General features: G+C 35.8%; 1 protein-coding gene across 4 annotated transcripts in view; it reads right to left on the bottom strand.

Annotated features, from left to right (window-relative positions):
- The window catches only part of SNAP23 (synaptosome associated protein 23), a 62,468-nt gene that overhangs the window by 27,805 nt on the left and 17,320 nt on the right, over positions 1 to 17,343 (bottom strand). Inside the window, exon 1 of one of the 4 annotated variants that reach the window (XM_001362465.5) lies at positions 13,684 to 13,981. The exons of the other annotated variants lie outside the window; for them this stretch is intronic. The gene's annotated coding sequence lies outside the window, so the exon portion shown is untranslated. Of the gene's footprint in view, positions 1 to 13,683; positions 13,982 to 17,343 lie in introns of those variants that run through there. 4 annotated transcript variants of the gene reach the window in all.

Here is a 17,343-nt window from a genome sequence, read left to right as displayed (position 1 = left end):
TAATTTTTTCAGTAAAATTAGAGATAATGTTATCAGTTGAAAGGATAGGAGGCTAAAAATTAGAAAATATGGCTGGAATAGCTTCTGTGAAAAGTGAGATAGTATATCAATTAGTGTATTAGGTGGTTCTTTTCTTAGGTGGTTTATGGTAATATGGGATTTCTGAGCAAGCACAGGGAGCAATAAGGTAGTGAGTGAGAAGTCAGACTTGTCTCCCTCCTCCACCCACTTCCATTATCCTCTTAGGTTAGAGTCAAGCTAGGATTCAGAATGAGTAAATTGACTGAAAATCTGACATAACTCACTCTCTAAAATTTGTTAGAAACAACGATTTATTTTAAGGAAGATGGGGAAACAGAGGTTGGATAGGAGAGAGGGGAATGGGTTTCCCTGATCTAGAGTAAATCTTAAAATTGAGCAAATAAAATTATATAGTCTTAGAAGAGGGATGTTGTTAACAGTTTTAAAGATCTTCAGAGTCAAACTCCTAGTAATACAAAGAGAAATTCAGTAACCAACAGGCAGAGAAACCTTCTCAGCCCTTCCTCCTCAAGGGTCAGGGAGAAGAGTTCCCAGCAGCAGTTTGGGTCTGTTTAACTGCCTTCCTCCAGGTCACATTCTCCCCTGGAATTTTCCTTGATGGACGGATCTCCAAGCTTCCATTCATTGCATCTGTTTCTCCAGGTTTTCTGCAGTATTGCTCTCTCACAATATGGAGGAACTATTTTTTATTCAATTTAACAAACATTTATGCATCTACTGCATTCCAAGTTCTATGACATGAGGAGATACTAATTTGGCTTATGGCATAGTCTCTGCCATCATGACTAGAGCTATATATAAAGAAGATTGTCCAGAAATTATATGAAGGATGAATTAGAAAGGGGAAAGAATATAAGCAGAAAGCACTGTTTCACTATCTCAGCAGTCCAGGAAAATGACAATGAATACCTGTACTTCGGTGGTAGAAGCAAGAAAGAAGAAGCCATAGCAGAGATTTCATTTAGAACTGACTATGGGTGGGAAAGTGAGAAGGATAAAAGATAATATCGAGGTCTCAGACCTAGCAGCCCGAGTGAAACATGATGTCAATGACAAAAAAAAAAGTAAAGTGTTTAAAGAGGAGTTGTAAATACAAAGCAAAGGACCACTCAGAGCCTACAATTACTTTATTAAAATCAAATTCAGTGAAGCTGAAGTAAAAAAAACCTCTCTCCAAGGAGGTTCCCTGAAATCTCAGAGGCCACCTTTTTTTTTTTTAAGTCCTTACCTTCTATCTTAGCATCAATAGCTAAGTATTAGTTCCAAGGCAGAAAGGCAGTAAGGGCAAGGCAGTTGAGATTAAGTGATTTGCCCAAATTCACAAAGCTAAGAAGAGTCTGAGGCTAAATTTGAACCTAGGCCCTCCCATTTCCAGACCTGACTCTCTACTCACTGAGCCACCTACATACCCCTAGGTCTCCCTCTAAATAGAGCAACCTTTCCCAAAGTCCACATCTGGGGATAAAATCAACAAAACTGCCCAGGATTTGCATCATAGCACGTTGGCCCACAATGTAAAGTCAAAAGAAGAAACAACTTTGCTACTAGCTTTATTACACCAAAGTAGTGATAGTAAAGAGAAGGAAATGTAGGAAAGAGGTAAAGAATTGCATGGAGGAGAGAGAGAGGTGCCTTGGTCTCACTAGCTCTCCCACATCACATCTCAGGAACCAATCATAGTTCCTTAATTTGCCTGGCAGTGGTGGGGGTGGGGGGTGTGCCTGTGGGATCAGTTTCCCATCTCCTTGGATTCAACTTCCTTTCTCTGAGGGTCTCTCTATACTTGCACATCTCAATGGTAAAGAATCTTCAGGTCCCTAGTTAATGATGTTAAACAAAGTGACATAATAGGGAGAAGAATTCCTTTCTCATAGTTACATGGAGCATATGCAGAAGAAAATACCCTTTAGGCACTAAGAGATTAGAGGCTAAAGTTTAGAAGTCAAACTAGAGATAGTCATCTGTATATAGCTGACTATTGAAGCTGAAGAAATAAATGTCATTTCTAAAGGAGAGAAGGCAAAGAGGAAAGAGGATGTAAAAATTAAATTAATTTCTACAGATAAAATATTATATTTCATGAGGTTTATTAAAGATTATTAGAAATCAAGGAATAAGGAAATACAAAATAAGAAAAGCACGTGCCTAGGGCTGATTAGCCCATTCACAATTCACTTACTACATCTTGCATGCTGAGTAGAGACATGTGTGCTTAGAAGCAGAAGAAGAGAGCTCTTGAGAGGCAGAGAGCCCTTTAAATACTAAATTGTGTTCTCAACCCCAGGTGAGGACTCAGGTAAGATTATAGGGAATTCTGGGAAGTACCAAAGACTTCTAGGGATTGAAGCCCAGGGTTCAAATCTCCATTTTACAAGGACTAAGAATAGAACCTTGGGGAATACCATCAAGTGTGGTGAGAAGTCAGCAAAAGAAACAGAATGAAGAGTTAAACAGGAAGAGAAACACTGAATTATGGTAACTTGGAAACCAAAGAAAATATCTCTATGTTTTCTATCACAATATAAGCAATATGGAAATATGTGTTATGTGAAAGTATGAGTATAACCTGTATCAAACAGAGTTGAGAGCATAGGGAGGGAGCAAACCTGAATTTGAAAATGTCAAAAAACAATAACCAAAAAAATACATGGAACTGAAAAATAAATGAATGAATGAATGAATGAAAACATTAAAATTCAAAATAAAACAAAAAATATATATCCCAAAGGAGTTTAGTCTTGTTCATCTGAGAAGTTAAATAAAATCATAATTTTCATTATATTGGTGGGAAGTAACTATAAACAACTAAACATTATAAGGATGATATTAGAAAATAAGTATTGTTTTATTAGTTTAGAGTTAAGAAGTAGAATGACTGACTTGAGAAAAAATTGAAGTTTGAAGCAGAGCTGAGTGAGCATGTTAATTTCAGATGTTGACAGTTATAACAGTTTTTCTGTGTCAGTTACACTCTCTGGCAGTCGGCAGTTGGTCTCTGGCAGTTGGGTGAGACACACTCAGAGACTCTCTCTCAGGGCTGGAGGAGGTAACATCTTTGCCTCTCTCTGTCTGAGGGAAAGACCTGAAGGAGCTCAGTGTTTTCCTTTCCCAATTTGGGAAACACTATTGACTATCTATTTCTATCTTTATAAATTGGTTTATATCTGAGAAGATCAAAGAAAGATCTGGTCTTTGGTTTGGACTCTGAGAGACTCAAGAGTCCTAACATAATGCTTGTTGAGACTCAACCAGCTAGCCTTTGTTATTTTATAACTGTAAGGTGAAGTTAAGAATTATAAGGATAATAATGGTAGTTTTATTTAGAACAGTGTAAATTTGGGTTAGACCCCAGGAGGATTAGTGTAGCCTGTGAAACAGGAGAAACAGTTCCTTGTTGAATCAGGGAATTTATTTGGGTGGATTTAGAATCCCTGAGAATTAGAAATCCTTTTTATCCTTATATATTTCAATGAATATTTTATTTTTTATAAGAGTCTCTTTAGCATCCTTGCGCCTGGCCCTGAAGGGAAGTTCACATTTGAGCTTCACTTCACTTCATCACTGATGATATTTTTTATTACATCTATCAAGAGTATCTGAACAGATTTGAACCTGTATTGGCATAGTTTTCCCATCTATTTTTATAACTCATCATTATTATTTTTAAAACATCCACAGGTTCATTTGAATACTGAGAAGCTGAACAAGGAGTTTGTGGTAGTGTCAATATGAATTTTTGGATGACTCAGTTTACCTTTACTTTTGAGAAACCCCAGTACTAAGCACACCTATTTTGATTTAAATGCTAAGCACCTTTTTGTTATGGAGGTTTCTCTATTGGTTGAAAGTTTCCTCTCAGGAAGCCCAGCTCCTGAGTTTGGCCTTTATCTTTAATTTGTTACAGCTGACCATTTTCTAATGTCATAGCTGTTGAGTGTTTAGAGGTTTATGCACCTCTATAAAGAGGTGCATATATATATATATATATATATATATATATATATATATATATATATATATATATAAAGAGACTCTCAAGTCCAGCATCTCTTTGGCATTGGCACTAAGAGCTATGTCCCAGGGATACAGTTCCCAGTGTCTAAGAGCCTTTGGTTCTGAATAGAATTTGATTTATGACTCTGTGTTGTACCTAGATTAATGAACCTATCCCTTTATTTGATTAAAAAGTGGGTTTTATGACTACTTGGAAGTTCTGTATTTATTTCCAAGTTAACAGCAGGAAATGAAGAGCTTTATGACTGCCCAATGAATTGTCATTGGTAGCCTCCAGACAGTGTTGCTTCTAAAATCCCAAATAATATCCAGGAGTAATTTTGCAAATATAGGACAATTCCCATCAAGGTGCTATCTAGTGGCTCTACTGGTACTTTTTGGTGTAGGTCAGAAGTCACATGTTGTTTTATTCTACAGACATTTGTTTGAATGTAATTTTTGGATGACTGAAGAATAGTATGATAATGAATAATTACCTCCATGAAAATAAAGATACTTAACCAGTTTTTTTTTTTAAATGGATGTGTTGGGGGAAGCTGAGTGGCTCAGTGGATTAAGAGTCAGGCCTAGAGATGGAAGTCCTGGGTTCAAATTTGACCTCAGACACTTCCCAGCTGTGAGACCCTGGGCAAGTCACTTAACCCCAATTGCCTAGCCCTTACCACTCTTCTGCCTTGGAGCCAATACACAGTATAGACTCTAAAACGGAAGGTAAGGGTTTAAAAAAAATGGATGTGGATATTGATATGTTTTGAGGTACAAAGAAGGAGAAAGCAAAAGAATACATATGCTGTCTAGGATTTGATTGGAAAGGACAATTGTTAGGATAGTCATTGGGGAATGAGAGACAATAAGAGATAGACTAGGAGGAAGGTGTAACAGTAGTGAGGATTCATTATGCACTACCAATTTATAAAGGAGAATCATCTTGATTTCATTACTTTCTCCAGGAACATCCAACAGTCTAAAACAGGAACAGAAAAACTGGAATGAAGATTATCCAAGGCTGCTGATGAACAAGTTGGGGAAATGGAAAGTCAGGAGATGAAAGATTCTAGCTTAGTGGTCATCATCAGAACAGCTGTTTTTGCTGAAATCATTCATGAATCCTCAATTCTCTCTAAGCAGATGACTCCCCAATCTGTTGCTCCAATATTGACCTTTCTCCTAGATTGTAGAAGATTCTCATCTCCAACTGCTTATCAGACTTCATGTCAAAATCAACATGCCCTAAAAGTAAACTTATTTTTTTAAAACAATAACTTTATTTTCTTTCCTAATAACAACTCTAAGACAAAAACGCAAGGGCTTCAGTGGAATTGCTTGTTGTCTCCCTCCCCCCTTCCCTTCTCTTCCCTGGAGTTAACAAGAATCATGTAAAACTGGAAAAAAAATTTAAATTAAATTTTAAAAAAAGAAAGAAAGGCAAATGGGTAAATGGGGTAAAGTGACTTGCTAATTTGCCCAGGGTCACACAGCTAGGAACTGCCTGAGGTCAAATTTTAAACCAGATCCCCATTCCAACTCCAGGCCTGCCACTCTATACACTGAGCCACCTAGCTGGCAAAGATTTTCCCCCAAAGTCTATTTATTATTATGAAACAGGAGAAGTGGAGGAAGAAAAAAAAATAGGCATTAATGCCAAAAAGGTTTGAAGAGTGCATGAAGGAAGCTATTATAGGATTATAAAATCACAGAAAAGGGAGAGATCTTAAAAGTCATCTAATCCAACTCCCTCATTTTACAGATGAAGAAAATGCAGCCCAGAAAGGTTAATGTGATTTTCCCAAGATCACCTAGTTTGTAAGCATCAGAGGTGGAATATATTCCCAAATCCTCTGATTCCAGTTACTGCCCTTTTTCAAATGGTCTCAATCTTCTCAATAAGCTAAAAGGGTATAAGGAAAGTCACCTACTACAGTGTGAAGGTTTAAAGGCAGAAAAAAAGTTTTAGTAAATTACAATGGGAAATTATATAGGGCATGAGTAAAAGTATGGTAGGATTACAAGATAGCAATGATGACCTAATTGAGGTTATATCACAGAACTAGTAATAATTTTTGTATTCAGATCACATAAAATATATATCAAAAGACCTCTATAAGGAGATACAGCGAAATTGGGACACTAATGCATTGCTGATGGAGTTGTGAATTGATCCAACCATTCTGGAGGGCAATTTGAATTATGCCCAAAGGCCTTTAAATGACTGCCTGCCCTTTGATCCAGCCATACCACTACTGGGTTTGTACCCCCAAAGAGATAATAAGGAAAAAGATCTATACAAAAATATTTATAACTGTGCTCTTTGTGGTGGCAAAAAAATTGGAAAATGAGGAGATGCCCTTCGATTGAGGAATGGCTGAACAAATTGTGATATCTGTTGGTGATGGAATACTATTATGCTGAAAGGAATAAAGAACTGGAGGAATTCCATATGAGCTGGAATGACTTCCAGGAATAGACACAGAGTGAAAGAAGAACCAAGAGAACCTTATACACAGAGACGGATGCACTATGGCACAATCGAATGTAATGGATTTCTCTACTGGCAGTAATGCAATAATCCAGGACAATTCGGAGGGATTATGAGAAAGAACACTATCCACATTCAAAGGAAGAACTGTGGGAGTAGAAATACAGGAAAAAAAAATCATTTGCTTGGTCACATTCATTGGGGATATGGTTGGAGATGGAGACTCTAAACAATCACCCTATTGCAAACATTAATAATATGGAAGTAGGTCTTGATCAATGATAGATGGAAAATCCAGTGGAATTGCTCACAGGCTGGGGGGGGAAGAGGGTTGGGAAAGAATATGAATCATGCAACTATGGAAAAATATTCTAAACTAATTAATTAAATAAGGTTTAAAAAAAAAAGACCTCCATACAGCTGTATGTATCTTTTCCTTACATAAGCTATAGTTTGGGGACCAAATATGTGCAAACTAACATAACTTAACAGTTCTTATAGCCTGTGATTCTGGAAACTAGTATGTCTTTCAAAGAAATATCTGAATCAGTTACTTGACCCTCAAATATTTCATCTCCTACCTCTGCACTTTTGAACTTTATTGTCACACCAGGAATGTACTTAATCCTTATTGCCATCTTATGAAATTTTTAGTCTACTTGGTTTCATCCCTTACAGAAGGGAGGGCTTCTACTGATTCTCTCATTTTTAGTGCATCCTCTATTCAAAATTATTGTTGTATTTATGTTGTATGTATTTTATATTTATTTTGTATGTATTTTGTATTTGATCCCCAAAGTACTACATGGATGCCTTATGGTGGTATGGAGGCTGTCCTTAAAAACTACACTAGTGGAACACAACCCCTGATTCTACCAATGTGCAGTACACGCCTGGCAACCAACTGAGTCACCTTTGTAAAATTAAAAATTAATATCCAATATTCCAAGTATTACATTTTAATAAGATTTGTTAATAATCACTTGAAGTAGAGGAAAGTAAAAAAGTCAGTAAAAAGGAGCTTCCCGGGAGAGGGGTGGAGTTACACACAACTGTATTGACACAATAAGTAAGTAAGGAAATATGGAATAAATAATATAATAAATAAATAAGGAAGTAAGGTGGGGATGAAGGGAAAGGGATTGTGGAAAATGTAGTTCAAGGGTACAAAATTCTATTTACACAGCTTCTTGACCAGGCCCAGTCAGATTATGAAGAAGCTTGTCACCAATAAATTGCCTATTTGGTGAGAAATTCTAGACTGCAGAACCACCTCAAACAAACAAACAAAACACAAAAAATGTTCCTCAGTACCCAGTCTCCTATTTCTGAAGTAATTGACAGAATGTTGGAAAATGGGGCCATGGCTGCTAAGAATCACAGTTTTATACCATTTAGAAATATAGCTTAGGTTAGATGCTGGTACTTCATTAAATTTGTTTTGGTTAGATTTTTATATAGTAACCAATGAGAGGATATACTACTAGAAAATCTCAACATTCTAGCTATAAATGAAACAAGATCAAAAGAGGATGGTGCAGATAAATGGAAGAATGATTCTCTCTGAAGAAACAAATAAAGGAGTTGGTTTTATTGTCCAAAGTTAATGAGGAATACATTCTGTCATTTGGTCATCTCACACTGTAGTGCTCATGATTAATATTTGCAAAAAGAAAAAAACTGCAGCTTAGGAACCAACATTTAGTACAGAAAATTAAGATGTGGAAGTTTTATAAAGAAATCAATAGGGGCAACTAAGTAGCAAGAGAGCTAGAGACAGGAGGACTTGGGTTCAAATGTGGCCTCAGATTTCCTACCTGTGTAACCCTAGGCAAATCAATTAACCCCAAATGGCTAGCCCTTACCACTCTTTTGCTTTAGAATCAATATCTCAATACTTTTTTTTAATCAATAAAACTTTCCAAATTAAATTAATATGTACTAGGTGATATCAATGTAAAGGTAGTAATAGACAAAGAAGGTAAAAAAGTGGGAAAATATGAATATGAAATATGGAGTAAGTGACATCGAAGACTTTTTAAAACTATACAAAAGCCTCATACCTATTTATCATGAATACTTGCATTGAGAAAAAAGGCAGAAGACAATGTACATGAAAAGTATCAAATAACATAAAATATAAAAATTGATGTTTTCATAGGCAGAAAATTACTTGTTATACATATGGGAGACAATCTTCAATTATCTGTGTATAGTAAGCACAGTTAAAACAAAGATCACTTTTTTTAATCTACAGTTGAATTTATTACTATTTTGAATAATGAAAGAAATTACATTTTAGATATTTTCACTGTGCCAAAGTACATGCTTTAACTTCAAAGTTGAACTACAACATTTCCAGCAATGTCTGCCTCTGATGACTCACTGCAGTACAAAGGTAACACTTGGGTTCTCAAAGGCTATGCCAAGAGAACATGAACTCAGGTAGGTCCTACCAAGCTAAAACTCTTTCAAGTAGGGGCCTAAAGACTAACAAATTCCTGAAGATTTTCTTAAGTTTTTTAAAAAGATTTTTGGTTATTGTTTCTCTATAATTCTTAACAAAGATCAAACATGAGCATTTCCATATACTTAGACGAGAAAAAGAGAACATGAAATCCTGACTCTACCACCTACTGCTTTTATTTTTTAAAAAATATAATAAATTCCAGTTATTGGTTTCTTTTCTGTTTTGCCTTCTGCAAAGATCAAGATTAATATAAAGTTAGAAAAACTAATAAAAATGAGAAAAATATTATGGCATACTTAAAAAAAAAAATCTAAGAACTTCCAGAATGGTTGAGAGAGCAAAAATTTAAGGTGAAAATATCCAAAAGATTAGGCATTAGAATTCAAGGAAGAAATTATCAAATATAACAAGAAAATGAATATTTAAGAAAAACAAACTCTCATGATAATGGTAGATTCTCTTAAAAAGAAAAAAATTAAGGGGCGGGGGGGGTGGGGGGGGGTGGGGGGGGCCGGCGGCTAGTGGATTGAGAATCAGGCCCAGGGATGGGAGGTCCTGGATTAAAATGTGAACTCAGACATTTCCTAGCTGTGTACCCCTGGGCAAGTCACTCAACCCCCCATTGCCTAGCCCTTTCCACTCTGCCTTGGAAGCAACACACAGTATTGATTCTAAGATAGAAGGTAAGGATTTAAAAACAAAAATAAAGAACTAGAAAACAAAAATTCAGAGGCAGCAAAAAGTAATATAACAAGATAAAACAACAATATTGGCAGATTACACGAGAGTTCTACAAAATAAAATACTGAAAATAAAATGAGGATGTGAAGAGATGATCCAAGAATAATGTATCTTCTAGGAAAAATATGAAAAAAATTTAAATACTATACTTAAAGATAATATATATTACCCAGAACTACTCTTCAAAGAAGAAATTCAGGTTTACATATTACTTACTCAAGGATGGATTCTCGAAGTGTCTGAAGAAGAGGAAAATACAAAGGACATGATAAAAAATCTGGGAAATCCATATGCCTACTTTCTCATCAACATAAAATTTTTGAGAATATAAAAATGTACTCAGGTCATCCTTCATGAGACTATTAGTATAAAACAATAAGGGTTCCACAAGTGATATTCCATAGCAGATCACATCTTTTCTCATCATACAACATACTGAAAAATACCTTTTTAACCAGGTATCTCCCTATATATATCAAAATGATGATAGGAATAAGCTTGTGCAGGTATAATTAACATCAAAGTATAAAAGAGGAAAACATGTTCATTAAAGGAAATGCCACTACCATGGAAGAGATCGATTTAGTCCAAGTTAAAGGATTCTTAGGTTCTCCAGATGCTTCTATTTGTGGAAAACATTAAAACGACTACATCTAAGCCAGGAACAATACAATACTTCCTGGATAATATCCATAACCACTGAAAAAGTTGATCTAACCATAAACACAAGAAAAAACAAGTAGATACAAAATGTGTTTTGCCCAAATTATGATATAAGGTTACATCCCAAGCTGTTGCATTATGGGGGGGATCTTAGGATGTGAAAATAAACAAACTGGGAAGAGAATTAAATGTTAGGAAGAAAGAGGGTTAGATTGCCTCCAAGAAACAGCAGCACTAACTTAATGCTCCCAAATTTCTCCTTAAAACAGAGGTCTGCCTTCTTAATACCAATATTCTACTGGTGATACTACTGCATGGCCATGCATAATGGAAACCAAATAAAGTCTCTGAAGAATTAAAAAAAGAAAAACACCAAAAAAATTTTAATTAAAACAAAAGAATAACACCTTGATGGCAATCTAAAGGCATATGTGGTGGAGAATAAAAGCAAAGAACATCATCAAAAAATTCCTAATGGGCTAGTAATTTGGCAAAAATAAAGGAATCAATGAACAGTCCATGTGCTCCACTATTATACTTTTGATACCAGAAGAGCAACTAAGTAAAACCTCAGCAATTTAAGTGCACCATCTAGTCAAGGACCCAGACAAAAGTCATACAAGATAGAATGGGATCTGTATGCTTCAGGGAAGCATCGATGCTGAAATCACAGATCCATTTTTGTCTACTTGGTACTTACTTAATTGTATTCAGGTTGTATCCTTTCAGAAAATAAAAGCTCTCTAAGGGAAGAAATGGTTTCATCTTTGTATCTCCAGTATCTAGCAAAGTATCTTGGATATAGTAGGTAGTTTAATAAATGTTTATCAAATTGAAAAGTAAAGAGACTAGCATATATTTAAGAAAAAAATCATTTTAAGTATAAATGAAGAATCCAAAAGTTCATAGAACTATGCAAAAAGTAGAATTGCTTCTATTAGCATCTATTCAATAACTTATCATTAGTCCTAAAAAGAGGTAGAAACTGTAGAAAAGCATGTATTCTTTCATGTGGTTTTTTAATAGATTCCAAACTTTTATGACAACATAACCAAGAAGTAAGAGGAAAAGAGGAGCATATAAGAAACAAGAAAGTACTATTTTTTACCTGAATGATTTAAATGTAAAGAGAATTCATAACAGAACAATCTTATAGAAGTCAATCCAAGAATTTAAAAGGCCTGGGAATGTCAAGAACCTTAGAATCTACTGGGAGAAAAAAAAAACATATACACAAATAAATAAATATTTTAAAATAATAAGAAGCAAGCACATCAACAATAGGAGAAAGGTTAGGAAGAATCAGAAAATACTTCCAAGAGGAAGAGAAACTGTGGCTGAACCTTGAAGAAAAATAAAGATATTTAGGGCAATGGTGATGAGAGAGGATATACCAAGTATGAGGATAGTCTGGACAAAGGAACAGCGGCAGAAAACTAATTTTCAAGTTCAGGGAACAGTTATTAAACATGGAATATATATTGCATAAAAGGAGGTATAAGAATTATGGAAAAGTTGTAAAGACTCAAACTATCAGGAGCTTTAAGTGATAAGCTGAGGATTTTTTACTTTACCCAATAGTAACAAGAAACAACATGACCTGAGTTGAGTAGGTCATAAGGAAATAATTTTGGCAATGGTGACAAGGATGGCCTGGATGATTGGACACATGTGTTTAAGTGCCTATTAGAGGATACAAAGAAAGGGATAAGCCAGTCCTTCCCCTCACCAGCTCACAATCTAACCAGGGAAGACACATAAAAAGAGACAGAAAAACAGCAGAGAAGAGCAGAGGAATGATAAAAGTCCTGCAGCCAAGGTGGGAAATGATCTGAAGACATAGTTTCTGAGCTGATTTCATTTTGCAGAATTAGTTCCTGGAAATCATGAAGGTTGGGAAAATATATGGGTAAGAAATGACATGGTGTATTCTCTGGGCACCTCCTTAAATTTCTCACCTCAAAACTGAGAAAACAGAAGCAGGTAAACCAATTAGGAAGCTTTTCCAATGGTAGTAAGAAGAGTCTAAACTAAATTACTGATTATATAGGTACAAAGAAGTAGATCAATTTGAGAAATTCTGAAGAAGTAAAAAATACATGTCTAAACAACTACATACATGTGAAGGAAGAGATAAGGATAGCTGTAAATCTAAATAACTGGATGGAGCATGGTACCCCCAGCAGAAATATGAAGTTGGATGACTGTTTTAGACAAGGTGAATTAGAGATGTCAGAGGTGCACCCCAGCAAGCAGATGGTGATACAGGACTGAAGTTGAGAGAGACTAATAGGAGACATATATTTGATAGTTATGATAAGTGAACCATACTGCCAAGATCATCATAAAGTATTAGTTCTAAGAGGGAAAAAGATATGAGAGATATGAGAGATATGAGAGAGAGAGAGAGAGAGAGAGAGAGAGAGAGAGAGAGAGAGAGAGAGAGAGAGAGAGAGAGAGAGAGAGAGAGAGAGAGAGAGAAGGAGGGAGGGAGAGAGAGGGAAAAAGGGAGGGAGTGAGGAAGGAAGGAAGGAAGGAAGGAAGGAAGGAAGGAAGGAAGGAAGGAAGGAAGGAAGGAAGGAAGGAAGGAAGGAAGGAAGGAAGGAAGGAAGGAAGGAAGGAAGGAAGGAAGGAAGGAAGGAACCCAGCTTAGAACTTTTGAGGAGCATCCATACTTTGTGTGTCTTCATCTAGCAGAAAAGACTAAAAAAAAAGCTGAGGTTATATTCCCTCCTGAATTCAGGGTGGATCAATTACAGAAGTTTTACAAAAGAGCTAGGAATTGGAAATGACAGTCTGACCCAAGGCAGGAATTTAGTTAGAGATTCAACACAGGAAGCCTGCTTTGAAAAGGAAGAGAAGGCAGTATTCCTGACTTTTGGAAGGAGCTGATGTGATAAGACAAGCTAAAAGAATGTTGATGGAAGCCATCAAGACCAAATGACCAAGAAGAGGAGACACATGCTGGTCTATACAGCTGAAAGAGCTAATTTTCACAGCCTACAGAATGCCAGAAGGAGCCTTAACTGGCTAGTGGATAAGGCCGAGGCAAACAGACCTGGGCAAAGAGAAAGGGGGTCAGTGGGAAGCAGTTTTTCTACGGTCCTGAATGACTGCAATCATTCACTGCAAGACAACCTGAAACCAAAGAAGTTTCATTAGGTGCAAGAAACTTTGTCTGCCAGGGTTCCCCTAAAAAATGTTGAAGTAAAGAATCAAAATCAGATAACTCACAAACTAAGATAAACAAATCAATCAATGGCCAGCCTTTACTTACCATATATAGGATAAAAAAGATGTACTCTAGAACTCATGGATACTGTTTTTGTATTATCTTTTTTTTACCTTCTTCATTTCCAAATAAAATGCCTCTAAAAAAATTATCTCTTGGCTGAACTAGGGGAAATGATTGTCCATATATAAGTTAGAAAAGGGAGTTCACGTTGCCTTAGCAGAGGCATGGCAAATACTGACTGGTTTTAGAATGAACAAATATCAGTATTGGAAAAGTGAAAGTTTAGCATAGGGAGAGTCAGGATCAGTATGATGCTAATGCCTGCATCCTGGGACTTTCCATCACATATGACTTCAGTGGGGTTTTTACAGTCAGTTAAAAGTTCTAGAGGTCACATCACAAAGAACAATGAGGTAAACATTAGAAACAGTAGTGGTAAAGATATGCCAAGGCATTTTGTGAATGAGCATTTAACTCAAGAAATGCTAAGGTAATAAAACATTTTCTTAAGGCAAAAAAAGTCTAACCTCACCCAGTGATGGACTGCATAGCTGTCATCTGAGAATCAGTCTGGCTAAATTAGCAAGAAAGAATCATCATCAGATTGGTTACAAGGTGATGCATTTTTCAGCCATATCAACTTCTAAAGATTATCAACCCAGTTGTGCAGAGGTTGAGGATATATATTTTGTGAAGAGAGTACTCATACAAAAACTACCCATCTCTAAAGTAATGTTACCACATAAAGTAGGTACTTAAACTTTCAATTAAACAAATATTTATTAACTACTGTGAATTTTTTAGTCCCCATTATACATTCTGGTTTTTTTTGGATAGTCCTAATTTCAATGGGATAAACTATACTTCTAACAAGTATGTAAGCATATCAAACACCTCCTTTTTAGTTATACATTCTGGTTTTTTTTGGATAGTCCTAATTTCAATGGGATAAACTATACTTCTAACAAGTATGTAAGCATATCAAACACCTCCTTTTTAGTAAACTGGAAAATATTAAAAATATTTTCCTTTAAAGCTCATACCAGATTCCTGGGAAAGGCACGTAGTAAAGACTGGTGATAATGTATATAACAAAACAGCTTTTCCTAGGGAAATGTATTAATAGTACCTTGAAACAAGGTTAATTCTTGTATTATCCATCTTTACCTCCCCAGCCAAGAGAAGACACTCATGCTAGGAGCCATCATTTTCCACTACAAAAAGATTTAAGATATTGATAGAAGAGAAGTCCCTTGGGAAGGGAAATGGTCCATATGGGAATGAGTTAGTAACCTGGTTATTCAACAAATTTTGGAATATTTACTCAAACTGTATATTTGTGTTCTTTTCTTAGTTCAAGATTCCTACAAATGGTTTCAAATAATCTTGGAGTAGGGCATGGAAGACGATACCAGTTCAGATACCTCTCTTTGAAAAATAAAATAAAATAATTTCTGGCAGACTGGCACCTAAATGCAGAGTACAGTATTGGTATTAATAGTTTTTCTTCAACACGAGGCTTTGCAAAATTTTAGACTAATGGTCTCCAAATTGTGTGGGGAAAAGGGGAAAAAGTTAACTAAGAGAATAGTGGCCTGACCTAAAGAAAAAGTACAATCAATCAAAACAATCTATTCTAATCCCTTATTTCTCATATCCTTCCACTCATCTCTAATCAAGTAGCTGCCACCACAGTCCAGCTTCTCATCAATCGTCACAAGATTACTGCAAATCTCTTCCTTCTTACATTTTCCATAAAGAAGCCAAAGTGATTTTCCTAAAGCACTGATTTGCCTTTGTCTCTCCTTTATTCAACAAACTCCTGTGGCTTTCAAATGACTGAGAAATCTAACAATATTTGATCTTACTCTTGTTTAACTTCTTTTTTTGAGTAAATGTAATGCATAATCTTACATTGATATTTTGATATGTATAGATAATATATTGATAAAGAACTATATACATATTGGAAGAGGTGTTCAATTTTTTTTTTATTGATGGGATGTTCATTCAAAAAAGGTTTGGCAACAAATGGGGTATACATAGACCATGTTTCCAGATTTTTTGGTTCAGAAATATGGTCACTGTATCTAAATGCAAAACTAAAAAAAACAAGAATTAAATTCTAGAATAACTTCCCATTTTAAAAAAACATAAGGCAAAATTACACAAAAGCACGATCAGCAGTTGTATTTCATACAAGTATTTCTTCCTCAAAATTCCAGCCCTAGAAAATCAGGAACTAAACTTAGTAACTAAAAAATGATCAGCAAGTTTCTTGCCTTTTCAAATTAGGGGAAGGGGGAGCGGAAAGGGGGAAGAGAATTCAAAACTTAAAATTAAGAATTTTAAAATAATTTTTAAAAAATTATTACATGCCAAGGGACATGGATAGGCAGTTCTCAGATAAAGAAATCAAAACTATTAATAAGCACATGAAGAAGTGTTCTAAATCTCTTATAATCAGAGAGATGCAAATCAAAACAACTCTGAGGTATCACCTCACACCTAGCAGATTGGCTAACATAACAGCAAAGGAAAGTAATGAATGCTGGAGGGGATGTGGCAAAGTAGGGACATTAATTCATTGCTGGTGGAGTTGTGAACTGATCCAACCATTCTGGAGGGCAATTTGGAACTATGCCCAAAGGGCGACAAAAGAATATCTACCCTTTGATCCAGCCATAGCACTGCTGGGTCTGTACCCCAAAGAGATAATAGACAAAAAGACTTGTACAAAAATATTCATAGCTGCGCTCTTTGTGGTGGCCCAAAACTGGAAAACGAGGGGATGCCCATCAATTGGGGAATGGCTGAGCAAATTGTGGTATATGTTGGTGATGGAATACTATTGTGCTAAAAGGAATAATAAAGTGGAGGAATTCCATGGAGACTGGAACAACCTCCAGGAAGTGATGCAGAGCGAGAGGAGCAGAACCAGGAGAACATTGTACACAGAGACTAATACACTGTGGTATAATCGAACGTAATGGACTTCTCCATTAGTGGTGGTGTAATGTCCCTGAACAATTTGCAGGGATCTAGGAGAAAAAAACACTATCCATAAGCAGAGGACAAACTATGGGAGTGGAAACACTGAGGAAAAGCAACTGCCTGAATACAGCGGTTGAGGGGACATGACAGAGGAGAGACTCTAAATGAACACTCTAATGCAAATATTATCAACATAGCAATGGGTTCAAATCAAGAAAACATCTAATGCCCAGTGGACTTACGAGTCGACTATGGGGGGTGGGGGGGGAGGAAAAGAAAATGATCTATGTCTTTAACGAATAATGCTTGGAAATGATCAAATAAAATATATTTTTTTAAAAAAATTATTACATGCCAGAATTGTCCAAAGGGGTCAGCTGGAATAACTACAAAAAATAAATCTAAGTTCAACAATGAAATGTGTTAAGGCACACTTAGGTTAACACTATGGCTAGAGTGCTAGGTTTGGAGTCTGGAAGAACTACCTGAACCCAAATCTGGCCTCAGATACTTACTAATTGTTTGACCCCTAACAAAGTTATTTAGTCTGCCTGCCTCTCAACCTCCTAAACTGTTAAAAAAAAAAAAGTACTTAATAATGTCTGTTCCTTTCCCCATCCCCCTTGACTCAGAAAATATAATTTATTCACATGTAGACAAGTACTAAGTGATGACATTTCTAAATACTAAAAGTGAGGTACTAGAGAA

This window comes from Monodelphis domestica, chromosome 1 (genome assembly GCF_027887165.1).
Source record: "Monodelphis domestica isolate mMonDom1 chromosome 1, mMonDom1.pri, whole genome shotgun sequence".
Classification (NCBI taxonomy): domain Eukaryota; kingdom Metazoa; phylum Chordata; class Mammalia; order Didelphimorphia; family Didelphidae; genus Monodelphis; species Monodelphis domestica.
Note: the sequence above shows the minus strand (reverse complement) of the source record. Positions and strands in the feature narration are given on the sequence as shown.